The sequence below is a fragment of the Canis lupus genome, chromosome 21 (genome assembly GCF_048164855.1).
Source record: "Canis lupus baileyi chromosome 21, mCanLup2.hap1, whole genome shotgun sequence".
Lineage (NCBI taxonomy): Eukaryota > Metazoa > Chordata > Mammalia > Carnivora > Canidae > Canis > Canis lupus.
In genome coordinates, this window is record NC_132858.1 from 2,921,877 (window position 1) to 2,936,074 (window position 14,198).

General features: G+C 59.1%; 2 protein-coding genes across 4 annotated transcripts in view; one reads left to right on the forward strand and one right to left on the reverse strand.

Annotated features, from left to right (window-relative positions):
* The window catches only part of MACROD1 (mono-ADP ribosylhydrolase 1), a 150,132-nt gene that overhangs the window by 73,016 nt on the left and 62,918 nt on the right, over nt 1-14,198 (reverse strand).
* FLRT1 (fibronectin leucine rich transmembrane protein 1) overlaps nt 1-14,198 on the forward strand; it is an 81,281-nt gene that overhangs the window by 40,316 nt on the left and 26,767 nt on the right. For 2 of the 3 annotated variants that reach the window (XM_072789643.1, XM_072789645.1), the window contains exon 2: nt 2,406-2,517. The exons of the other annotated variant lie outside the window; for it this stretch is intronic. The gene's annotated coding sequence lies outside the window, so the exon portion shown is untranslated. The remainder of the gene's footprint in view (nt 1-2,405; nt 2,518-14,198) is intronic. 3 annotated transcript variants of the gene reach the window in all.

A 14,198-nucleotide genomic window follows, 5' to 3' on the forward strand; every position in this document is an offset into this window, starting at 1 on the left:
GAGCTTCCAAGTGCCCTGGCCTCATCTGGACAGGGGAACCTGGCACTGAGGGGAGAGCCGAGGCTCTGCCCTCAGGGAGGGTACCTGGAGCCGGGGAGACAGGCCAAGAGTAAAGCCGAAGGTGGTTTCAGGGAGGGAGAACCCCAAGAGCGGGTGACACGGAAGCCAAAGCCCAGGCCAGCCATGGGGGGCTGTCTGGCAGAGAGAAAAGCAAGAGCCCAGGGTGGGGAGGGATCCGGCAGGCTGCGAACCGATGGGGGACCGAGAGATAGAGAGATCGAGTGCAGGCTGGGAGGGAGCGCAGCTCTGCTCTCGGGAGGTGGATGGGTCTGGGCTGTGGCATGGGGGTGGCACGGCTAGCCCCAAGCAGGGGAGGGTCAGGGCAGGGTGGGAGCTGCAGGTGGACAGGACAGAAGTTGTACCGAAAGGATTTATTTGCTGGTGACCGTGTTGGGGATGAGGGTGTGGGAGGCCCCACAGCCTCTCCTTGCTCCCACCAAAAAAGCCTGGCAGTCCTTGCAGTGCTTTGTGATCACGGGGGCTCGCCCACCACTGGTGGGTACCTCGGAGCACTGCGGAGGCCTGGGGCTAACAGACTGGCTCTGCCCTCTGGAGGCTGCACTTCAGGGAGGAGACAGATCTGGAGCAAGAGCTTACCCATCTGCAGGAAGGGGAGAACTATGGGGAGGTTGTGCAGGGGCAAAATCCCGCCAGGCTGGGGGTCGGGGGGTCAGGCATAAGAAGAGGGCGGGGGGCAGTACATTCAAAGGCGGGGAGGGGCTAGAGTGTGGCTGTCCCACCCAGACCACTGAGGACCACTGAGACCCCGGAACAGGCAAGCAGGAAGCAGGAGCTGAGAGCTGGGGCTCCAGGTGGGTGTTAGGGCTGCTCATAAGCCGGGTGTGGGTGGCCCGGGTCAGAGCAACTGCAGGACTCCCAGAGGAGGGCAGAACAGGAGCATGGTGTGCTCATCAGCCCGGTCACAGCACACAGCCTGTGGGGGCCACCCCACGGGGCTCCCCAACTCTCCCCAAGTCCCCACACCAACATTACCACAGTCTGCTTAAGGTCTACACTTAATGATTCTTCTCCACTCAGTTGCCATGAATCTGTTGATCCCAGGGTGTCCTGCCTGTTGGGGACTCAGGGACATCACAACACAGGGGTCCTGGAGTCTGAGCTGTTACGGGTGTGGACTGTGTCTGGTGTTCACCGGGGCCTCATGCTTCTCTCCTTGAGCCCAGCAGGAGGGGGGTGGCCCAAGCCTGTTCCTGGGTGGAAGTTGGCAGCTCAGCACCCCTGACCTCAAGGTCCCAAGCCAGTTGGACAGGCCTGTGCTTCTCCCCATCTGCCTCCTCAAGCAGCTGAGAAGCCAGAAAGAGGCACAGGGTCCGTTCTCCCCAACTCACAGATGGGAAGACTTGAGGCCACGGTCCCAGGGGCTACTTGAGGAGGAGCTGGGGTCCGCAGTGGGGAGTTGCACATCTCACTGGACTCCAGGCCCTCTCCTGGGCACCACTCTCCACGTGGTGTGTTAATGGCTGTGTGGTCCCCATAGCTGTGTCAACAAATCAGCCATCCACAGAGTCGGCACCACCTCCCAGAAACAGATTATAAAGTGGGAGCTCCTTGGGGTCCCGGGCTGGAGCCGAGGGGCGGGGGGCAGGAATGGGTGGGGATCTCTGCCTGCCATGTGCCCCCCCAGAGGGGTCTGGCCAGCCTGTGTATCAGAGGAGCTGTGCTCATCTCCCCAGGCCCCTCCTGGCTGTCAGACCTGGAGCCCCCCTGGGAGGAAGATGATTTGGGAAGACAGCACAGAGGGCTGGGAACAGGTGATGGTGGGAGGAAGCCAGGCCCTGCTCAGTGTAGGCTGAAGTGATAATTGGGGCTTGGGGGCAATGGGGAGCTGGGCCAAGTGACTAAAACGCTGGGCTGGGGCCGAGAGCCAGTCTTGGGGAGTGAAAGAAGGCCAGGAAAATCAGAGCTCAAGGCCAAAGTGGGGTTCAGGTTCAGGTGAGATGCAGGGGCCAAGGGCTGAAGTGTGCCCTCTGGGTGTGGGCACTAGGTGGGAGGGGAAGGGTCCCTGGCCTGGAACCCCAGACCTTAGCTCTTCTCCACCCTGTAGGCTCTGGACACCCCATGCAGGGCAGGTGGGGGCTTAGGGCATCCCAGGGGCTAGCTGCCCCTTTGAGAGGAGTCCAGGGGGTTCCTGGACCTGGGCATCTGAGAAGGTTGAAGACCCCCCACCTCGCCCAGGCCTTCTTCCCTCAGCTCGGATTCTACCAGGACCCAGAAAGCACCAGCACTCAGAGAGGGGCCATGCTGCACCCTCCACCAGGCACTGCCTTCCTCCCCTACCCCATCTGTCCTCAGCCCGACTTCTCTCCCTTTATCTTCTCTCCTAGATGCGATAGCTCCATGTGCTATTTGCACCTCCAAGCACTGAGTGCCGGCTCCACCTCCCTGGCATCTTCCCATTCACAAGCCTCTGGACAGCATCAGTATCCTGGCTGACAGGTGAGGAAGCCGAGGCTGAGAGCTGAAGTGACCCGACATCAAAAATCAGTAAAAAGTAGAATTTGAACCCAAGCCTGCCGGCTTCTGAGCCTGGCCTATTCCACCCTACCAAATCCCCTTCTCTTGATCCTCTCTTATGAGGTTGTATTTCTGTAAGCTGCCGCAAATCCTTTAGGACGAGATGGGAATAAATAAATAAATACATAAGTAAATAATGAGAGGTTGCAGCCAGATGCCCACACCCGGTCACAGCCCGGAGCGGGAGTCAGTGAGGATGGGACTGTTTTCAGGTCCTGCTGCTAGTGTGTGTGTGTTCAGGGGTGAGTTGGGAGTGAGGGGGGTGGCACCTGCCAGGGTGGAGGGAGGGCGGGAGTGTGGCCAGCACTGGCCTGGCTGGGATGTGTGCATAGTATGTGTGGTTTGGGAGGACAGCCTGGCTCCTCTGGGGCTACTCACTTCTCAAAGCCCAGACCCTGTTATCATGCAAATATGTTGACACATTAATCCTTCCACCCCTGTGAGCCTTCCACACTCGGAGGATTAGCTCAGCACTTGCAAGGGACAGAACTGAATCCCCAAGCAAGAGGACATGGGTAGGCCAGCACAGACTGGAGCAGAGGGTGGGAATGGCTGGTGCACTTGGAGGGAGGCCAGATTCAGGCTCCCCAATCCCTGGGGGTCTGAAGAAAGGACTCAGATTCCTGGTGGGGGGTCACTAAAGTATAAAAGAGGCCCCCAAGGGTAGGCTGCCCCCTCCAACACCTTGGTTTTAGCTCTGTGCCAGAGCACGGGGCAGCCTCAGCTAAGGCAGGAGTTGGCGACAACCCGCTCTTCAGGGCAGAGTGGCCCCAAGTGCAGAGCTGTGGGGAATCTTATTACATAGCTGAAGGAGAGAGGTGCTGTGTTCAGGCCCAGCTTTTACTGGTCCCTCAGGAGGTGGGCCGGAGGTGAGGCAGGATGGTGGCATCTGCTAGTATCTGAAGCTTGTCTCTCCCCATTCTGCGTGTAGCTGTTTGAGTTCGTGCCTATGTGAGCATGTGCATGTGGGAGGATGTGTGCATCGTGCACAGGTACGTGTGTGCACGAGCACACTCACCTTCCACAATCCGAGATTATTGCAGCCTCCCTGCCCCTCCTCCAGCCTCCACTTCAGGCCAAAGGGACTCAGCCTCGGAAGGTGACACGGCTATTTCCGCGCCTGGATGCCTGCCAGTGGCAGCATGGGGGGTGTGTGGGTGTGTGTGCGTGTGTGCGTGCTAGGGAAGGATGCTAGGAAGGGATGCTTCTGTCCCCCAGTGGAACAAAGGGGTCTCTAGGTCCTCCCCTGCTTCTTTGTTGCCTGAGCCAGCCCAGCTCCCCCTTCCCTCTCTGTGACACTCCCTCCCACCTTAGACAGGACCTGGAAGGTGGCCGAAGTTGCAGGGGACAGTGGGAGGAGTGACCTAGGCAGCTCTGGGTCAAAGGGCCTGTGCTTGGGTCATCCCTGCTGACTTCTAGAGAGCCCCCGGGCAGTTTCTTTACCTCTCTGAGCCTCATTTTCACATCTGTAAAATGGGCGCACATTGCTAACTCAGGAGAATGCCTAGGAGGGACCCAGCATGTAGTGGTGGGAACCGCGAGAACAGTGACAGTGACAAGGCCACTTAGGAGGGAATCAGCCAGGAGGAAACAGGGTTGTGCACAGGGGCTGCTCTGTCCACGTGCTTCTGCCACCATGTCCCATGCCTTGGGGGCCCCGGCAGTGTTCCTTATCCAGCCAGACTGAGCAAACCCAAAGCAGAGTGAAGGGGGGACCCCCCCAGGTCCAAAGAGGTGAAGGGGGGGACCCTATGTAGGTACCATGTTAACCCTTTACATTATCATGTCAGCTCACAGCAGTGGGTCCCATTTTATAGACTGTCCCATTTTACAGATGAGAAGACAGGCTCTGAGAGGTTTAGTTGCTTGCACAAGACCCCCCAGCATATCTGGGATTCAAGCCCAGCAGCTGTGCCCCAGTGTGGGCTGGCCAGGGCCTGAGTGCACACGCAGGGTGCCCAGGGCTGCTCCCGTGGCAGTGGGGGCTGGTGGGCATGATGAGGCTCTTCTGGAGGCAGTGCTGTCCCTGGGGACACACGGAGGCCCTGCGGAGGCAGTTCCTGCCCGAAGCCAATTCTGTCCTGTTTAATTTTGAGCTGAAGTGCAAACAAGCTCAGTGCCCCGCTGCTCCCACCCCAAATCAAATTCAGTGCTATGATTTCTCTGCGGGCGGCGGCCTGCCTTCCGGGGAGGGAGAGTTAGGGGAAGGATGGCACCAGGGCTAGTGGGCGGGAGCCGGCAGGGATCAGACCGTTTGTCTGGGGGCAGCTGGCTTGGATGGCCGGGATCTTCCACCCAGATTAAATTTTAACCCAGCTCATAAATCTTCCAAGTCTGTCCCCTGCCACCCACCCACCGGGTCTACCACTAGCTGTAGCCTGGGCAGGCCCTGGGACTGCCTGGTCCGGTGTTCTGGGGCCACTAGTGCGCAGACCAGCCAGGGGTCCCACTGGCCATCGGCCACTCGGGCTGGCTCTGTTCCAGGCTGAAGCTTGTCATCAGCCCACGGCCCTGAAGGCCAAGGCTAGGGTTCCAGTGGGGCCTTCAGTGGGCTCCACTGTTGGACCCACCCAGGTTCAAATCACAGCTCCACCTTCCGCCAGGCAGGACCAGCTTAGGTCCCTTGTACATAGGGATGTGCGAAGGAGTAAGGGAGGTGATGTGATAAAGCCCTGGGGCCAAGGAAAGGGGGCTCCTCAGGGGCCACCACCAACCCGGGCCCATCAGAGAGGCAGCCTGGGTGCACCTGCCAGTCCGCACAGCCCCTGCTCCCACCAGATGGCGAAGTGGCCTTGTCTGCAGCAGAGGGCTGGGAAGCCCACAGACCTCCCTCCTTTGGTCCCCTCCCCCAGAGCACTGGGGGGCAGGCATTTTGGGTGTGACTGGAGATGGGTCTGGCTGGGAGCCTGCATGGACAGTGTGAGCCCCCAGGGCTGGGCTGGGGAATGAAGGGCTGGTCTCCCTATCCCAGACCCCCAGGTCCCCAGGAAGGGTTGGCAGGAAGCTTCCCTTATTTATCTGCTGTTTTATGGAAATAGAAGGTACACAATCAGCCACACCAACCGAGGCGTACAGCTTGGGAAATTTTACACATCATGTGCCCTGTGACCATCTCCCGCTCAGAGGATAGAACATTCCTGTGTGGCCCCATATCTCCCCTCCCCCAGCTTTCTACTCTACAGTACAACCCGTGCCTCCTCTCCATGCTCCCCTGTGGCACCCCACTTCCCCTCGGGATGAAGTCCAGACCCCACACCCCAGCTAAGGGCACCCCCCGCGCCCACCACCCTCCCCTACGTGGGCTTCTCTCCATAGCTGCATGAGGCCAGCCTTCTCCTGCCTGCTGACTCCTGCTCAGGCTCCAGGAATCACACTGTACACGCTCCATCCACGTTTAGGGAAGAAAGGGGAGGAGGTCATGCCCACAGTGCAGGGGACAGCACCGAGGGCTCTGTGGCATGCCCAGGTCCCCAGGCAGCACGAGAGCAGTGGTAGGACTTGCAGCCTCACCCTCTGCCCGCCCTATGACATCTGCAGCCCATGGGAGAGACCTGCCAACTCTTCCTGGCCCTGCAGGGGCTGACATCATCCACTGCCCACCATGAAAGGGGTGCGCGGAGGCAGCCAGGGAAGCCTTTGCCATGTGAGGCCCCCTCTCCGGCCCCACCCCCATCTGCTGGCTGTCACCTCCCTGGAACATGTCCCGTCCTCATGTGGGGTGCTTGGCTCACCCCAGTCCCATTCCTCACCTTTCCCGAACCCCGGTCCACCTCCCTGTGCTGCTTTTAACCCCACCTGGTGGTGGCGGCCACAACATTACCTCCTGGGGCGGCTGCCATGATGATCTACACCCCCCCAAATGCATATTTGTCCTCTGCCAACGGCGCACAATTAACATTCCCACCAGTAAACGATGCGGGCCATATTTCACCCGCACCCAAGTGTGGACCACAAAGGCATTAACATAAATGATGGTGCAGTTAAGTGGGGCCTGGATTTGCATGTCTGGCAGCAGCGCACCTGCACGGGGCTTGCAGGCCAGGAAAGCCGCACAGCCTTGGAGCCCCCGCCCCAACTCGGTGCCCAGAGCTGAGCCCTCTGCCAGGACCCCAGGGACACAAGGAAAATAAGCCCGCTGCGATCCTCTCCCGGATGGAGGTGGATGCTGCTTCTGCTGCCTGGGGAGGGAATATGGGTGCGGACTAGGGTATTGGGGTCACACTTCACGGCGCTCCCCCCCAACTTCCCTGCTCCCCTTCCACACACTGCCTGACCTTCCCAGATGAGGTCAGCCCCCGACAGCCTGGGCTCTGTTCTCCCCAGGGCTCCCACTTAGGGGCAACAGGGAGGGGTCCCTGGGGGTGTCTGACTCCCACCCAGCAAGCTGTGTTCTTGGGAGCCAGGACAGGCTGGGTCAAGCTGGGCATGCCCCCCACCATCACCACCCCTTGCTAGAGCTTAGGCTGGGAGGCAGGGACCCAGGTCCCAGGCCACAGATGCCCCAAGGTGACAGCAGCCAGCAGAATGGGGACAGCGTCAAGCCAACCTGGATGGGGATGGCTGGAGGCTGGAGGGGAGGCTAGACTCCTGGCCCAGCAGGGCCTTCTCCCTATGGTGATCCAATGACCACTTCCCTTGGGTTGTTTTGGAAGTGAAGAGGGGGCAGGCTAGGACAGACGAAGGCTTAGCTCCTCACTTCTGGGGCAAGGGAGAGAGCCAGGTCCTGTTGGGTGGCGAATCCGGGTCTCTTCAGCTGCTAGTGGGGTGTCCCAGGAGGGCTCTGTCTGAAGTCACCCCACCCAGCGTGACTGCACAGAGAGGTCTGACCTTCACTGTGTCCCCATCAGCCCCTGCCTCTCCCGGCCTCCTCCTCTGCTCCTCCTGTGTGCACCTGGGTCCCCTAGTGAATCTTCTGCCCCCACCCCAGGGCCCCAGGGACTCTGTTACTCAGAAAGTGCTCGGCAAAAATAAAGTTGAGCCACTTGGGGGACCTCCTCCAAGGTGAGTTGATAAAAGTTGCTGCCTCCTCTGGAGAGGGCCCAGGCCAGTGCCCTGGGGAGCTGTAGCCAGGAGACAAAGTGGGTGCATCAAGAGGCTCAGCTGGCAGGCAGAGCTGGGGAGGGGCAGCAGGAACACCACCCTGCCCCTCCAAGGCAGAGAGGCCTCGGACATGGCTGCTCTGGGAGCTTCAGATTCCTCACCTGTGAGAGAGGCTCCTGGTAGGGCTGCCGTGGGTGAAAGTGAGCCTGAGCAGAGAAGCCAGCCTCTCCTTCCCCGTTGGCCCAGGACAGCAGAAGGCTAACCCCACTCTGACCTGCAGGTGGCAGCTGGGACGATGGCCATCAGCTGTGGGGCTGTGTGATGCCTCAGTCCCGAAGCTCCCTTGGGCAGAGCTGCCCAGGTCAGGGGCTCTTCAGGAAGTATCCACATGTCCCCTCCTCCCCACTCTGGATAGCTCCGTGCAGCCTCCACGCCAGCCCCGTGGCTTCTGTACCTATCTGTCTGGCAGGTACCCGCAGAGCCACATGCCCTGGGACGCCATTTGCCTCTTGCCCCTGTGGCTCCAGGGCATCTAGCCCTTTACGATTTGTCTCTCCTGGTCTGGAGCAGGTCCCTCCTCCTCTCTGGGTTTTAGCTCTCCCATCAGCACAGACTCAGAGCCAGGTTGCCTGTATCAGCTGTGTGATCCAGGGCCAGTCACTGAAACTTTCTGGGTCTCAGTTGCCTTGTCTATGTAATGGGGACATTATGCTTCCTCGGAGGGTCATTCAGAGTATGAAGCGAGTCTGTGTGGAGAGTAAAAGACTTTGAACATGCGTGCATGGCACGCAGTAGGCTCTCAGTGGGTGAAGTAACTATTCTGTTATTACAGGGGATCAGAGCATATTCACAAAGTCACGGGTATTGGTGTCAGGAAAACCAGCAAAGGAGAGTGAGGCAGGCCCCACCAGCTGTCCCAGAGACAGATGCTGAAGCTGTCGAGAGGATCACCCAAAAAGAGAGGGGATGCGGCCGGAGCACCCCAGCTCCACCAGGCTCTCCTCCCTCCCTCTGAGCCGCCGGGGCTCCCCATGGCTGAACACAGCCAGAAGCCATGGGTGTGGGAGTCCGCCGGTGACCAGCATCCTCCTGGTCCCAGAGCAAGAGGGGACTGAGCTGAAGGGAGAGCCTTCACAGCCCTTTGAAGTCCCACCGGCCTCAGAACAAGATGATGGTGTGTGGGTGACGGTGAAGGGTGTGGCCTTTCATGTCGGTTGAGAACACCCATGGGCTCTAGGTCAGAAAGAGCAGGGTGCAGCCTTGACTCTGCTGTTCACCAGCTGTGAGACTGGGGTGAGGTGATAACTGTCCCAGGTGCCCGAGGCCTGTGCTGAACGCAGGAAGGTCCCAGGAAAACCAGGGCCTCAGACTCCTCATCTGTAACACGGACTAGGAGCCCTCTGGCTGGTGGAGTGGGACCAGGACTCAACACAGGAGAGGTCCTGGGAAAATCAGATCACACCCAGCAGGGCCCGTGGGGTGAGTGGGCGGGTCTCTAGCTCCTGCCCGCCCTCAGGAAATGGATCCGATGGTGTTTTTCCATCCAGGAGCCTAATAGTCAGCAATAATTCACCATCGCGTTTCCCAGTGGGTAGGAAAGCCACAAATAAGTAAATTCAGGCAGCAGGGCACAATTACTGAGCCCAGTGCTTTATTTCCCCATCTCGTCTCCAGCCCCAGCTGGCATCGGGTCGATAATAATTTATGTTGCAGCCCCCGCAGCAGAGGGGAGGTGGCCAAAATGTGGTTACGTGTGTTGGAGTCCCCCTCTCTGTACCAGCTGTGTGCTCACAGGTGGCTGTGGGAGCTGGGGTGGGTGGGGGGTGTGACCAGGGAGGAGGGAGAAAGAAAGTCAAGGCGAGGGCAGGGCCAGCTACCTGCAGGTGTCACTGGAGGGGAGGTGCAGGCAGCTTGAGGGCTCTGCAGCCCCAGGCCTGCCTGATCCCTGACCACCCATCAAGGCCCACGTTCTGTGGCAGAGGCATCGTAAGATTAAAATGGGGCCCGGACTGAAAAAAAAAAAATAATAATAATAAAATAAAATAGGGCCCAGAGAAGCGGTGGGTCTCTCCCCGCAGGCGGTTCTGGGTTTGTGCTGTGCCCAAGCTCCCAGGGAAAAACCTAAGGGGCAATGTGCATGGGGAAGAGACCCGTCCAGCAGTGGCCTTGGCTGGAGTCTCATCCACGGGAGCCTTAGAGTAGAAAGTGAAACAGAGTAGTATCTCCTGGGGTGTGGGGGCAGGACCTGGCCTCTGACCCCTCCTGGCGTGGGGAGGAGGAGTGAAGGGGGGACAGCTGAAGCCCTGCGCTGCCAGCACTCGCAGTGCCCAGTGGAGGGCTGCGGGGTGCCCTGCGGTCTCCACAGTCTCCAGCCTGCAGGGCATCTGCCAGCGTTTACCCTGCTGCGGAAGGAGCGGGCTATGATTTGGATGGAGTTCATAATTTACGTAGCAGATTTCATCATGTTTCATGTTCTGTCATGTTTTCTGCCATTACAATTTTATTCTACCCTCTGGGGACGTTAGAACGTGACAGTGGGATGCTGCAGGGGAGGAGTCCCAGGGCCAGGCCGGGATGATGGCTGCGGGCCTGGGGGCAGGCGGGGGCCGAAGCTTTCCCGAGTGCGTTGGTCTCAAGGGTGACAGTAATGACAGCTGACTTATATTTGTGCCTGGAGTGCCAGGCTGGCCCTTCATGCTGCCTGTATTCCAGCATGGCACTTCCCTCACCACCCCACCTACTGGATGTGCCAACTGATCGATGCCCGGAGGTGTAACACCTGGGCCCCAGGTAACACAGGGGTTGGAGCTGCATGAGGGGCTCAACTCCTGACCCCTGACTCCGGGCTGCTGCCACCTTCGGGTAACAGCCCTCCTAACCCAAAGAGCAGCTGCACCCCAGGGTGGCAGAGGGCTCATCCAAGGTCATCCGGCCCTGAAGCGCTGTCCCTGTGCCTGCTGTCCAGCCCCTCTTCCCTGTCCCGCCTGGCCTCTGGCCTCTCTCTCAGACTGAGCCCACTCTGGGGACTCCCACGCTGCTCCCGCCTCTCCAGCCCTCTCTCTGTCCCCAGCTGACCCTAGCCACACCTGGGGAGGCCTCAGGCTCCATCTTCTGCCAGGAGCTGGCTAGAAACCTGCAGACAATGGACAGGGGAGAGGTTTCCTGGAGCCCACTCTTAATTAAAGGGGCTCCCTCCTGGGCAGCCCTGGTGGCTCAGGGGTTTAGCACTGCCTCCAGCCCAGGGCATGATCCTGGAGACCTGGGATCGAGTCCCACATCAGGCTCCCTGCATGGAGCCTGCTTCTCTCTCTGCCTGTGTCTCTGCCTCTCTCTCTCTCTCTGTCTCTCATGAATAAATAAATAAAATCTTTAAAAAGGGTTGGGGGGGTGCCCTCCGTCCTGAAGGCCTCTCAAGCCAGGGCCTATAGCATGCCCTGGTGTATTCAAAAGGCCTGCCTGGGTCCTTCCTCTGCTCCCCACCCACCAGAACATGGGACTACCCCACTCCTTGGCCTGTGTTAGGGGCAGGGCATGGCCCGGGGGTGGCTGGTGTCACTGAGCAGGGCCAGCCCCCTCCTGGCCCTCGTCAGAGGCAGTGTGACCATCCAGGGTGGCTGGTGACACTGCACATCCTCAAGACCAGCCGCCTAGAGAAGCTCTGAATAGAACTCTAAGGAGGGCTCCAACTTCCACCCACCGATGCCTCCCCTTTTCTTGTCTTGTCTTTCCGCCTGGCTTTTAAAAAAAATTAAACACGGATGGTTTCATCTTGGGAGAATTAGTATTCCAGGCAGGGCTGGGGGATGTGATTAGAATGTCAAGGCTGGAGCCTCAGAGCTGGCAGGGAAGGGAAGAGGTGCTGTGCCTGGCGGGGGCCCTGGGTGGGGGCAGAGGGCTCTGACCTGCCTGTGAGGCATGGTGGGCCTTCCAGGAGTGGCTGCTTCTAGCCCCTCGATGCCCTTCTCATGGGGAAGGCTGAGGCTGACATGGCCGGTGGGACTGGCAGCAGGTCCAGGCCCGGAGGAGGAGGAGGAAATTCGAGGGCGGCTTGGGGCAGAGATTGGCCAAGACATGTGGCCCTGGCCCAGCTCATCTACCCCATCCAACCCCCTTCTCATTCGGCTCTCATTTGCTGAATGTGTGTGCTTACTCTGTGTCAGGCACTGAGCTAGGTGCTGGGCGCTGCAAATGGCAGGGACGCACTTGTCCTCAACCACTGCATGTCACTGGCACAGACCACTACCTGGTACACAGCAGACACCCACCAAAGACCGGTTAAATGGACATGTGAAGCATTTCCCAAAGCGTGCTTTGAAGAATACCTGAGTCTTGGGAGGTTACCAGGTAGCTGCTGGAGCAGACGGTTAAATTGCTACCTTTGCAGCAGGACTTCTCAGAGCCTTTAACATGCTCATGGGGGTGTCTGAGTGGCTCAGGCAGTTGAGTGAGGTTTTGGCTCAGGTCATGATTTCAGGTGAGGGATTGAGCCCTGAGGTGCATTCCACATTCAGCAGGGAGTCTGCTTCTTCCTTCTTCCTCTCTCTGCCCATCCCCCAACTCATACCTGTGCGTGTGCTCATATGCTCTCTCTCTCTCAGAAAAATAAATACATATATAAATACAATGCTTATGGCCCTGTGAACCTGGGGGGAGGGAGCTCCATCCAGCCTACAGCCTCCACCTGTTTGAGCACAACCCACTAGTCCCTGGCCACACAGGAAAGGCTCGTGTGGGCATGGTGTATGGGCACAGAGCCGAGACAAGAGTGGGTGTGCACTCGGGTTCCATGGTGGACTCACTGTGTGACTTGGCCAGGCTCCAGAATATCTGTTTCCTCAGGTGGAGAATCGAGATGGTCATAACGGCTGGTGGGTTCAGCAAGGTGACATGTGAATGCTGCCTGCCTGGGACTTAATACAGGCTCTGTATCATTCACGCAGAGCACTTCACTCAGTGAGCCCAGGGCTGTCTGCAGAATTCCATCAGGTTAGCCATGTCACTGCTGCTGACACCCTCTGTGCCCTTAAGAGCTCACAGCCGAAGGGGGGAGGAATACACTTGGAATCCAAGGTGGACAGTGCAAGGACCAGGGTCGGGGGAGCCCCGAGGAGGGTGGATGCTGAGCAGGGGTGAATCGGAGGAGTGGCAGCGCGGCCTCAGGAGGAGGCCACAGGGGAAGGAAGCCTGTGTGTTTGCCTTCAGCCCCTTTGCCCAGGGGTCCTCCAGCCTGGTGGTCTGGGCCATCTTTGGGCATCTCTGTCTAACACCAATGTCTTCCTTGATGGAATCCCTGTCAGTACATCCGTCCTGGTCCTTCTAGATCCCCAGTCCTCCCAGAACAGGCTAGTCTTACTTCTTTGGGTCAACTGTCCAGAAAGCCAAGGACAGGAGAGTGCTGTCTTCCATCTGCCCCTTGGTCCCTGCCCAGCCCATTCTACCTGCCCCCTGCCCCTGCTCCCACTCCCCGGGCCTCCTGGCCCTGCAGCAGAGTTGTGCCTGCTGTGGGGTCCTGCACCGAACAGGGCTCCCGTTTGGTCTGATCAGCTGGGGGGCAGAAGCAGGGAAGGATCAGGGCGGAGACGACTCCCTTCAGGGCACAGCACAGACGCTGGGCCCCTCTGTGTCTGCTGCAGAGAGCCACCTTGTTCTGCAGACACAGAGAAGGCCAGCTGATAGCGAGCGGGGTGCCAGGAGAGCCCGAGAGGCCAGGGACTTCCTGAAGGAGGGGACTTGTCAGCCTGAATTGAAAGGTAGGCTCCGGGAGTGAAAACTCTTGAGTCACCCGGTCTGCCCCCATCTGACCGCAGGGAGCCTGGCACAGCTGTTTGGTCACTAACATTCCCAGATGCTGAGCAAGGGGACCCGAGTGCTTCCCCAGGGTACACCCAATGCCCCCACCCCCCGCTGCCCCCGGGCCTGCTTCCCGGGAAGTGAGTGCCTGTGCTTTGGTGGCCGTGGGTCAGGGCAGCTCCCAGGCCTGCAGCTCCCAGGCGAGGCCAGGCCCTGAGTGCTCCAGGAGCAAAGGTGCCAGAGGCCTCATTAGCCACAGCTTCCAAGAGCCTCGTTATTAACGAAAACGCGCCGCACATCCTTTCTCTTCCTCCTTCTCTCCTTAAGGCAGAGGCTCCCACATGAAAAGGAAAGTATACAATGAGCAGCAACGAGGAAGCCTCGGAGGACAGGCAGGCGTCCGCGCCGGAGGGAACGCGGGTCTACCTCGCGGGGCGCGCACGGGTGGGCTCCCTTTCTTCCTTTATTTTAAATAGTCTCTCTTTTTTCCCTTCCTCCTCATTCAGCTGGTCGCTCAGACTGCGCTTTAAGTCCTTTTGAAGTGTTACAACCATTTTCTCCTCTTTCAATTAACAAGAAAAGGAAGCTAATAGCTTTCTGAGCCACTCGCTGTAAATATTAACAAAGTCTGGCCGCGTGGCCGGGGCCCATGCAGCGCTGCTGGGCCGGAGAGTGTTTACGGGAAGGAGGGGAGGGTGGGTGACTTCCAACACGGAGATGAAAATCCCTTGGCATGGGCTTCCATGGTTCAGGGAAACTGGAAAGCTGGGGGA